This window comes from Biomphalaria glabrata, chromosome 6 (genome assembly GCF_947242115.1).
Source record: "Biomphalaria glabrata chromosome 6, xgBioGlab47.1, whole genome shotgun sequence".
Taxonomy (NCBI): Eukaryota; Metazoa; Mollusca; class Gastropoda; family Planorbidae; genus Biomphalaria; species Biomphalaria glabrata.
In genome coordinates this window covers 23,003,389-23,015,362 of record NC_074716.1, presented here as the reverse complement: position 1 = coordinate 23,015,362, position 11,974 = coordinate 23,003,389, and positions in this window count along the sequence as shown.

Here is an 11,974-nt window from a genome sequence, read left to right as displayed (position 1 = left end):
ACACAACCTAAGTTTAGATCAAATCATTAAAAAGCCAACTAGATTAAACAACACATTAGATCTCTTCTTAACCAACAGACCTGGATTAGTAGTTGATTATGATATTATCCCTGGTCTATCAGACCATGAGATAATAAAAATACACAGTCAGATAAAAGCAGTAGCCAATACAAAACCCAAAAGAAAAATCTTACTCAGGAATAAATGTAACCTAACACAACTACACCAAGCTGCATTAAACTTTCAACAAACATTTCTATTAGAAAAAGACATTAACCAACCAGTCGATGACCTCTGGAATTTCATTAAAAACCATCTTAAAAGCATTATAGAAAATCATATACCAACTAGATACATATCAAACAAAATAAATAAATGCTGGTTTAATAATAGACTAAAGAAGCTTTGTAAACAGAAGGAAAACCTATATAGAAAATTTAAAGAAACTAATGCAGAAAGAGTTTACAAAAAGTATATAAAAATTAAACACTTAACCCAAAAAGTAAGCAGACAGCTGCAGAGTGAATACATAAACAATGTAATATCTAAAGATAACAACAAAAACCTATGGTCATACATTAAGTCTAAGAAAATGGAAACAACAGGCGTAGCGCCATTAAAAGATGAACATAACATAATACATAATGATAATGAAACTAAAGCAAACATTCTAAACAAATACTTTGCATCAGCATTCTCAGCCCCAGGAGACAAAGAAATATTACTGAATTTGAACCAAGTAGACAACATAGAAGATATAGTAGTACAAGAAAATGGAATTCAAAAACTATTAGCCAACACCAAACCAAATAAAGCTTCTGGACCTGATGGTATTCCAGCTAGATTACTCAAAGAACTAAGTAATGAGCTAGCCCCAGTGTTCAAAATACTCTTTCAGGCTTCACTTAACCAGGGCAGAGTACCAAAGGACTGGAAAGAAGCTAATGTCACCCCCCTATTTAAAAAAGGAGAAAAATCTGACCCAGGAAACTACAGACCAGTATCACTTACCAGCATCACATGTAAAATCCTAGAACACATAATATGTAGCAACATCATAAACCACTTAGACAAACATAATGTCCTCACACCATACCAACATGGCTTTAGGAAATATAGATCATGTGAAACACAACTAATAGGACTAATTGATGATTTTTCAAAAGGTTTAGATAATAGTGAACAAATAGATGCTATCTTACTAGATTTTTCTAAGGCTTTTGACAAAGTTCACCACCATAGTTTGCTTAAAAAATTAAAATATTTCGGCATTAATGGTCCACTGCATCAGTGGATTAAAGACTTTCTGATAGGGAGAGAACAAACTGTAATAATAAATGGTTTTAAATCAACACCGATAACAGTAAACTCAGGTGTACCTCAAGGAACAGTCTTGGGTCCACTACTATTTTTAATTTACATAAATGATTTACCAAATTGCATTACTTCAGGAACAAAAGTAAGATTATTTGCAGACGATTGCATAATATATAGAACAATAAAAACAACACAAGACACAGATATTTTACAAAGAGAATTAGATGAATTACAGAAATGGGAATCAAATTGGAGCATGTCTTTCCACCCAGAAAAATGTCAGTTGTTAAGAGTAACAAAAAAACTAAAACAAATTAATTCCACTTATCTTATTCATGGCAAACCAGTAACACAGACTAAAAACGCAAAATACCTAGGTGTTATAATAAATGAAAAACTGTCATGGAATCCACATATTGATGAAACTACAAAAAAATCAAACAAAGCATTAGGATTTATTAAAAGAAATTTCTATAAATCAAATAAGAAAATAAAACTAAAATGTTATTTAACCTTGGTTAGGCCAATAATAGAATATGCATCCACTGTTTGGGACCCCTCAACTCAGGAAAACATTAAGAAACTAGAACAGACACAAAATAGAGCAGTGCGATTCATAACAAACGAATATTCACATTTGACTAGAGTAACACCTTTAGTAAAATCACTAAATTTAGAAAGCCTTCAGGACAGAAGGCTCAAAAGTAAAGTAGCAATAATACATAAAACACTGAACCATAATCTTCAAATACAAAAACAAAATTTAATAAAATACTCTGAAAGACACAAAGATAAAGGCACATTCCTCGTCCCATATGCTAGGACAAATTTGTACAAATACTCCTTCTTCCCTAGTGCTATTAGAGCATGGAATGGGTTGCCTGAGCTAGCCAGGAAAACCAGTGACTTGGCAGAATTTAAGTCATTGGTTAATATGCATGACTAAATGCATGACGCGTAGGACGTAATCATCTTCTTTTTTGAAGTAACGTCTGTATTATATAAGATAAGAAGATAAGATAGAGCTCTTAAAGTCACTTTCACTTTCTACCTTTTCTGTGTTACTGTGTTTGTTGCTTTAAAATGGAAATCAGTTCTCAAAAATACAAATTTAAACAAAAGGCAGAATAGTGTAAGTAAACTTTAAGTATGATAGGCCCTATCTCATATTGAATGACACGATACTCATTGTGCTGAAAAGCGTTGCTTGTAATGAGAATTGCAAGTGATCTTTTATAGCATACTACGTCATAGAATAACAACTTGTTTTGTAAATCCATTGTTTGATTATTAAAGCAACAAATGTCTAGTCACAAAATATGAACATTAACGGGGCACAGCACGAAACAAGTGGCCAGGTTTATTGAAACAAACAAGATTTGAAGAGAGTGTTGCCAATTAGACGCTATGACGTATGGAGGCAGGTGCGAACAAAAAAAAAATCATTCACTCAAAAAAAGAAGGATGGGTGGGGGGATATTTTAATGATGAAAAACCGAAAGAGAGAGAGAGAGAAATGAGTTCGTTAAGCTCGTTAGTTTCTATCTCCTATATTTTATAATTCCTTCTATTGGCTTGGAAACTCTTAGGGCAATTGGGTTCTACTTGACGGGTAGTTCTTTAATGATTTTCCTATAAATTTAACCATTTATGTATAGTAATGTCTATAGCAATGTAGTAATTATGTATCTTTGGGGAAAGAACTACTTGCTAATTGTCCACACCTTGAAAATTCTAACCGTTATAATTGTTCAAAATATAATCACCGTTCAATTCAATTTGGCTTACGTCTTTTCATTTTGAACACGTCTCAGCGGGAATTCCCGCACTTGACTCCAATGTGTCTTTGTACTCAGTAAGAAGTTGAATACCTAAATAGTCTTACAGGAGGATTTTGCGCACCCTTTTAGGTATCAATCAGCTGGACTGTAAATAGAAGAACTTGATTTAGAAAGCTCAATGGAAAGACTCCATGGAATAATGAAGCATTATAATGAGAAATGTTAGACCGCCATCTTAAAGAAGGAATCGATTTATAGAAACAACAATGATTTTTTGAAACTTTTTTTTCTACTGCTTCTAGTATTTTTGCTCCATTAATTAGTCTACAGTTATTGCAGTCTTGTTGATTTTATGATTCACATAAAAGTCAGTTTCTGCCCTTGTGACTAACACGACTAGATAGGAAGATGGATGACTGTGTTCTTTAAGGAAAGGATATCTCAAAAAGGATAAGACCCAACAAAAAATTTTTGGCGTTAGAAAATTTTAGAATCGCTTACCTTAACTAAAACTTTTTTTTCCCCACAAGTTGTCACTATAATACTGACCGTTATTCGACTGTGTGGTAAATTCTATTATTTATTTTTTTTAAAGTTGATATGAGAGCTTTTCGAGTCTTATATAATTATCATTTTTCGATTAATATACTAATTGAAATTAACAATGATACAATTTGAATCATATTTAATTTTCTTCGGAAGTGTAATGGACTATATACTTTACATTTATTTATGCTTGTATTCGATTACAGAATAACAGCAGTTGACTTCATGGCAAGTACACTTCACACCACATGTCTAAACATTGATGACCTCATATTGTTGTAATCTAAACACTTTTCTGAGTAGTGAATTGTGTTGTTGTTTTTTAAGTGTAATGCTTGCAGGTCTAAGGCAACTGTTCTTATCTTATCTTATATAATACAGACGTTACTTCAAAAAAAGAAGATGATTACATCCTACGCGTCATGCATTCAGTCATGCATATTAACCAATGACTTAAATTCTGCCAAGTCACTGGTTTTCCTGGCTAGCTCAGGCAACCCATTACATGGTCTAATAGCACTAGAGAAGAAGGAGCTTTTGTACAAATATGTCCTAGCATATGGGATGAGGAATGTGCCTCTATCTTTGTGTCTTTCAGAGTATTTTATTAAATTTTGTTTTTGTATTTGAAGATTATGGTTCAGTGTTTTATGTATAGTTGCTACTTTACTTTTGGGTCTTATGTCCTGAAGGCTTTCTAAATGATGCACAATAGTCTTTTAGTATGATAACTGCTCATCGACCTTCGGACTGTTGTTGTTAAAGCTATTACATCAGAAGTGTGTCATTGTGTCACAGTAAGTGTGTCATTGTGTCACAGTAAGTGTGTCACAGTAAGTGTGTCATTGTGTCACAGTAAGTGTGTCATTGTGTCACAGTAAGTGTGTCATTGTGTCACAGTAAGTGTGTCATTGTGTCACAGTAAGTGTGTCATTGTGTCACAGTAAGTGTGACGACGCAATGAGCCACTTGTTTTCTACTTGAATGGAATCTAGCCTCCAAGTAGTAAAAAAAAAAAAAAAAACTACTCAGATAATTAAAAAAAAAAATGTAAGAACCTGTGCTAGTTTATCGAGTGGATATGTCATTGAACTTAAACAATAGGCTTACTTGTTGTTGTTTTTTTTATATATTTTTTTATTTTTAACTAATTATTGACGACAGTGTGACCTTTTCTTTTTCTTATTTATATTATTTATAACAACACAATTTTGTGTGTCTGTGTGTCAGGGTCGGTCTTAAGCCACTGCAACCTATGCGGCCGCAGTGGGCCCCGCGCTTTCATAGGCCCGCGCTAAGTATATCTGTAAATGCATAATGATGCAAAATATACGAAAAAGTCATGGAAATTATTTTAAAATCTCCTGAAAATTAGAAAAAATTGTTATATGGAAAAAACAAATCTTACGCGAATAAAAAAAAAAGCATTGTCAGCTTTCATATTAAAATAAAAGTATAATAATAGTGCAAATTTTAATCGAAACGAAAGTTCCAATAGAACTAGAAAACGTTTTTAAAATGATCCTATCAAAACCCGAAAATGAGAAAATAATCATTTTTAGTGAGACAGCTGAAACAGATTCTATGAAGAATGCAAAAACTGCAGTGGTGAATGTCGTAAGAGAAGAAGAAAATGATGTAACACTAACAACTGATCAACATGTCGTAAGAACTGAAGGCAATAATGTAATAACTGATCAACATGTAGTTATAGATAATGAGCTAAATGTAGTCGATTCATTGAGAAATCTGGATTATCCTGCCATGTGTCTAGAAAAAATGGACAGATGCTTGTATTGACTAGTTATTACAAAAAAGTCCACCTGAGATTACTTTGGAGAATTTCCCGAAAAATAAGGATGGTAGACATTTCTCTTAAGTGCATTGCAAACCAAACCTGAGTAATGGTGAAAGTGTTTTGCGTCCTTGGCTGATATATTCTGTGTCAGCAGACAAGATCTATTGTTTCTACTGTCGTCTACTGGAAAAACAAAAAAGTTCCTTTTAAATGAAGGATTTGACCAGTGGCAAAGCTGTACCACAAAGCTAGCAGAGCATGAAAAATGACGCCATGACCAGTTGCTGTGAAGCTGGAGCAAGACTAAGTAAAAAAAAAAACAGGCATTGACAAAGTTCACCAGAAGATTTATTCTGAAACTAAACGTTGGACTAGTTGCTATTGTACGATTTCTAGCGAAGCGCAATTTAGCTTTCAGAGGGACCATTGAAAGTCTTAAAAAGCCAAGTAATGGGAATTTCCTGGTCTAGTAGAATTACTCGCAAAGTTGAATCCAGTAATGGGGAACAACTTCGACGTGTTACCAATGCAGAAATTTATGATCGTTACCTGGGAAAGAAGATTCAAAACGAACTCATTACTGTAGTAGCTGATGCTGATGTGAATTCTATCCTTCGAGACATCAAAAATGCAGTGATATTGGATTGTACTCCAGACATAAGTCACAACGAGCAGATATTATCGGTATCTCTCAGATAAGGGTTAATGTGAAAGAGCTTGTGGTTGTGTATGAACGTTTTAATTATCTTCCTGTTGTTTCTTCTTGTGACAGCGAAAAGTAGTTGGCTGGAAACATAGATGTACCGTAGTTGCAATCTTTCCAGCCAAACGTCAAAGGAAAAGGCAGTATGATAAATCTGTGGAAAACTTCACACATCGAAAAGCTGAAGATGGCTACAGGATAAAATGCTTCATCAGAATTGTGAACACTGCAATTTACTCCTTGCAATTGCTAGGACCGGCCCTGCTGTGTGTGTTAATGTAAGTATTAATAATCACTAAAAACTACAACTTAGCATTTTCCCGAAACTTGGTTGAGCAAGAACTATTCGTAAGGTATTGGTAACCCTTTCAGACCTTGACCTTGTGCTCATAGGCGCCCACAGGGGGATGCAAGGTCGTGCTCGTGCACCCCTCTGGATGCCAAGTAGCCGAATTCAAGTCAATTTTTTTGCACCTTCAAATCAATTAACTCAGGCATATCAAACTCATTAAGGTGTATGGGCCGAAGGGCCGCAGCCAAAAATCAGTTGGAAAACAGCCTTTTTTTTCTTCGTAGTTTTCTCCTCGGCTTTCAATACCATACAGCCACATCTAATGATAAACAAACTGAGTAACTTAAATGTCAGCCCTTACGTACAAGCATGGGTTCTAAACTTTTTATCCCAACGTCCTCCGTATGTTAAAGTCAACAACACTAAATCGTCAACTCGAGTACTATGTACGGGTGCTCCACAAGGTTGTGTACTTTTTCCTGTACTGTAAACTCTTTACACTAATGACATTTTCTTCTTTTTCTTCTTCTTAAACTGTCAGGTAGAGTTGAACCTTCGGCTCTTGGAACTCTAGGACAGCAAAAGTGAACAAGAGCTCCCTCTCACCGGCCTGAATGAGAACAGTGTACACTGTGGGTGACGGGTGGGTCAGACTCACAGCAAGAGACCGCGTACACAAAGACCCCCGCCATTTTCCTTTTTTTTTTTATACCAGGCTAACTGTGCGCCATTTATGTAATGGCCCCTTGAGGAACAGCGCCTGGATTGTGACAAATTTGTGGGAGCTTTTTTACAACTCCGCACAGTGCAATGAGGATGCTCTCTCACCCCCTTAGGCACCCCCATGGGAGTCTTGTTTTGCTACCTTTTAGCCTAATCGTTTCCTCCTACGATCGTTTCCACCCGTGCGCCACTATGAGGCAGGGTAGCATATAAGAAGCATATAAGAAGCGTTAGGGACTCATTTAAACTCATTAAATTCGCTGATGATACTGCCATAGTCGGTCTTATTTCAGGAGACGAAACTCAGTATCGAAGCTCGATAGAAGAGTTTACACACTGGTGCACTGACAACTTTCTAGAACTGAATGTCACAAAAACTAAAGAACTTATAATAGATTTCAGAAAGAAAAAACAGATGATACACGAACTCCCAGATAAAGACTACATCGATACAACAAGTGAAGTCATATAAATATCTAGGTGTCATCATAGATAACAAGCTCTCAAGGGAAGACCACCTTGGAATTCTGGCAAAGAAAACAGCCCAGCGACTATTCTTCCTATACAAAATCAATAGCTTTAAACTAAACAAGAAGATCTTAGATAATTTTTACTGCGCGACTATGCAACATCTCTTAACATACGGAATAACTTGTTGGAAAGGCAACGCTTCATCTAAACTGTTGCGCTGCCTGGAAAACATTATAAAGAGGGCTTCAAAATCACACGCACAACATAACAATATTTTAATGAACTTTGTGAACAAAAATGTCCAAGAAAAATCGGAAAAATCTTGAAGACGACACCCACACGTTCCATCATAACTACGTCAAGTCGTCACGAAGTGGGCGACTGCTGTCAATCAAGACAAGAACAAAGCGGTACAAAAACTCATTAGTACCTCACTCGGTCAGACTATATCAACGCCAGCCGTTGATCAGGAAACATGAAAAGGACCAAGATGCCTGAGTGTAGTCGCTGAATGAACTCTTGTGTCTGTTCTGTTTATGCGTATATTTCTGTTGTGTTGTCTTTATATGAGAAAAGAGTCCTTGTAATCACAACAAATTTCCATATGGATCAATAAAGCAGTCTTAGTTTTAGTTTTATTCGTCAGTTTAGACATGTTCAACAGGTTCACCTTTCCTGTTCAGAAACAATACGATTTCCTAGTGCAGTGCAAAAAATCTTCATGACAGGAGAGCCAGCGCACTTCTGTGTAGTGAGGAGCACAATCAAATTCGTGTCCAATGTCATCCGGAAACATAAAAAATTGTCGATGATTTAAGCCACGAGCACGAATAAAATTGATAGCTACTGGAACTGGTCTTAGCACATGTTGGAACTGTAATTGCTTTTTACGGAATGTTTCTTGAAGAATGACACACTGAAAATGAACAAATTTAAAACTAATATCAGTCTCTCTTATTTTTGCAAGCAGCTTTGCACCAACACCATTTCTAACCCGAATCATGGTTGGTGCGCCATACGTTGCTAGACTAGCTAGCTTTGTCATAGGTAAATTGTGTTGCAATATCACCTCCTGTAATTTCTCAAAACAGCCTCGCTTGTTGTGGTGTTGTACATAGAACAGAGCTCAACTAATTCCTCATGTATCTCAAAGTTCCTGTCATGGCCCTTGTGAATATATCCAACTGTGCCCAGCCGTTGCCTCATCCTGAGCGAATGAAAAGAATTCAAAATCAGCCATTTTGTTTTTTTAATTGTTCACGCACAATAATTCGAAGTTAATAAGTGAACGAAATGATCACATCTAATTTAATGGACCTCATTCACCAATAGTAAACAAACAGCATTTAGCCACGTGGCAAAATGTTGTTTGTTTACGATTGGTGAATGAGGTCCATTTAAAATAGATTTTGAAAACTTGATTTAAAAAACAGATCATTAAAGAATACTTAATAAGTACAGCAAAGTTTATTGTTACTTTGTTTCGCAAATATTTTACCTGAAAATTAGTGTTGACTTAAACAAACGCTTCATAATTCAACATGAGGCCTATTTCAATCATTCTTGAGGTGGCCAAGTGGGCCGCACGCAAAGTGGTCGGCCCACGAACGCAATGTTTGACATGCCTGAATTAACTTCTTCTAAGTAGCGACTGTGGTGCTTCCACTGAAGTACAGTTGTAAGCTATTGTATTAGACTAATAATAATAATAATAATCTTGATTATCGAGAAGGAAATTTTCTCACAATATGTGTATTATACCACACAAAACTAGCATAGGCGTATTGATAGGAATTACAGGAATTGATGAGGACCATGTATTTGTATCTGGGCCCCCCCCCCTGAATTCCAAGTAGTCAAATTTTAGACAATCTTTTGCACCTTATTGTAAGTAGCAACTTAACCAGCAATGTTTTCACTTAAGTACAGTTGCAAGGATGACCTATTATTGTAATAAGCTAATCAGGAGTTGATGGCCGACTATGTCTGTGGCATTTACTTCTCGAGAAGTTAGCATTTCCTTCTCCAGAGACGATCTTTTCCCTTTGCAACAAGAGATAGAGTGATCTCTCCATTGCTGGGGGAAACCCTTGGTGATCAGTGGTAAATTTGCAAATTCTGGGCTGCCAACACGTTAACAATCACTTCTCTTCCATACTGACCAGATCCAAAGGGATAGAAAGCCATCGCAATTTGGGGTCAAGTGGATGGAGAGCTTATCGGAGAGCAGTGATCTTACCATTGTTCCCCTTTCTTCGGGGCTCCTAACAGGATTATCTGTTAGGTTCCTAAGACGATGCAGTAGCTGGAACGTGAAAAAAACTCTCAGCACTGTGCACGATAAGCGCTAATCGCCAGCTAATCCATCGCAACAAGAAGCAAATCATTAGTAAAGTTGTTGACAGTTTCGATAGCCACAGTCAACGTTTGCAGTTGTTGTTTTTTTTTTGTTTTTTTTTTAATCGTAGGAAGGCATGTGGCGAATGGATAAACTTAAAAACGTGTACAGTAAATAGTTTGTTCGCTTGTTTATTTTTTATTGTTTTTTTTTATTTCATGAAACAAGCATTTACAGTGCTCTTAATTTCTCAGGGCAAAAAAAAAAGGGAGGGGGGTGCACTAGTTCTTTTCTTCAATAATCTGAGTAACTAGAAAGTAATAAGAAAGTTAAAGCTACGACTAAAGCCATAGGTCGCAACTTGCACCCCCCCCCCTTTTGCAAAAAATCCTGTGTGCGCCCCTGCTTGTGATCTATGATGCAGATGTAAAGCTGAGCTGTTTCTTTGTTTCGGATGTTGTTTCTTCAGATTTGAAGAGTATTACATTCTTGTCCAAACCAGGAAGGCATGGGATGAGGCGGGCAGGGTTTGAGCTCTGGACCATTGAGACGGTAGTCCATAGAGCATACCGCACGACTAAGTAGCACATTCAACGGTTTTGATAGTGACTAATGGGAATAACGATTAAAAATGGTTGCATATCAACTTAACACGAGAACTTGTCCAGTTATTACCAACAGTTAGATCCAGTCCCAGTAGTTGGCATCATACCAAGAACACCTCACACCGCCTGTCTAAGCATGAACGACTTCAGTCACTCGAGGCGATGTCACTGCCAGTGTAGCATTTTTTGTTAAAGGCGCCTTTTATCCAAATAGAATATAGAAGGAATGTGCTCATGATATTAAGAGCTGCTTCGTTCTACAAGTATAAGTTAGTTCCTACCTAGTTGTACTTAAACGCTACCACTGTGTTGCATCTATTTCCTTTATTTTTAAGAAATCGATTCCGTGTACTCAACACTACAGGCACAAACAAGGAAGTCAAGGCTACAGGTGTCAGCACACACACACTCACACACACTCTCTCCAGTGTTTGACTGTTGCTAGTTATTGTGCACTTCAATGTGTCTCTTGGCGTTTCTTTCTCTGTGTTTCTCCCTGTCTATGTATCCGTCTGTCTTTATCGTGCTGTCTATTTATATCTTACTCCCTCTGCAGTGACGTAGAAATTTGTTTTTAAATAAATTAAATATTACGTCACTGTCATGTAATCTTGCTTTTCACGTTGTTATATAAGTCAGTGACCCTGTTGTATGTATTCCACACAGAGTAGTAACTCTTTCCGTGAGAGGCGATACTCTGAATTTCAAGGAGTAACATCCTTAGCGCTGACTGGTGCCGTGTTAGTCTCAGTAAGTAACTTGTTATATAGGGTAGTTTCTTTCATCATCCTTATCATTTAAGAAGAAACCTGACAAGAGCACCGAAAACAAAGGAGACCATGAACGTGTCGAAGAAAAATATCACTATTCAGATTCATACAAAGATACAGCAGTCGAAGAAGTGAAAATGTTTCTTGATGAGAGAAGTTGTGCTGAAGAGACTCCAGGGGAATACCTTTTACCACAGTCAGAGAAAACAACTGAAGTAAGTGATACAGATGATGTGTCAAGTGATGGTCTTCCAAAATCACTTTCTCCAGAAGTGGAAGTAGCTGTAATTAAGTACAAATACTTCGGATATATCCATCCTGGAATTTTATCTGAGGAACAGCGAGCAAAATCCTGTTAAAGGGTAGCTTATTTTCCCAAAACAAAGATGAAGGGTATTGTTTCCTCCAGCAGAGTTTACCCAAAATAAATCACGAAGTTTGACATCATGGTTCACTAGAAAGCTTCCAACAGGAGAGATCTTGGCTCCTCTTCTCTCCACACTTGGGATGTCTATTTTGTTTTGCATGTGTTCTGTTTTCTGAGGCATTAAAAAAGACATCTAGTGCATTGGGCAAACCAGGAGTTGGTTTCACCAAATGGAAGAAACCTGAGTGACTGAAAGAACATGA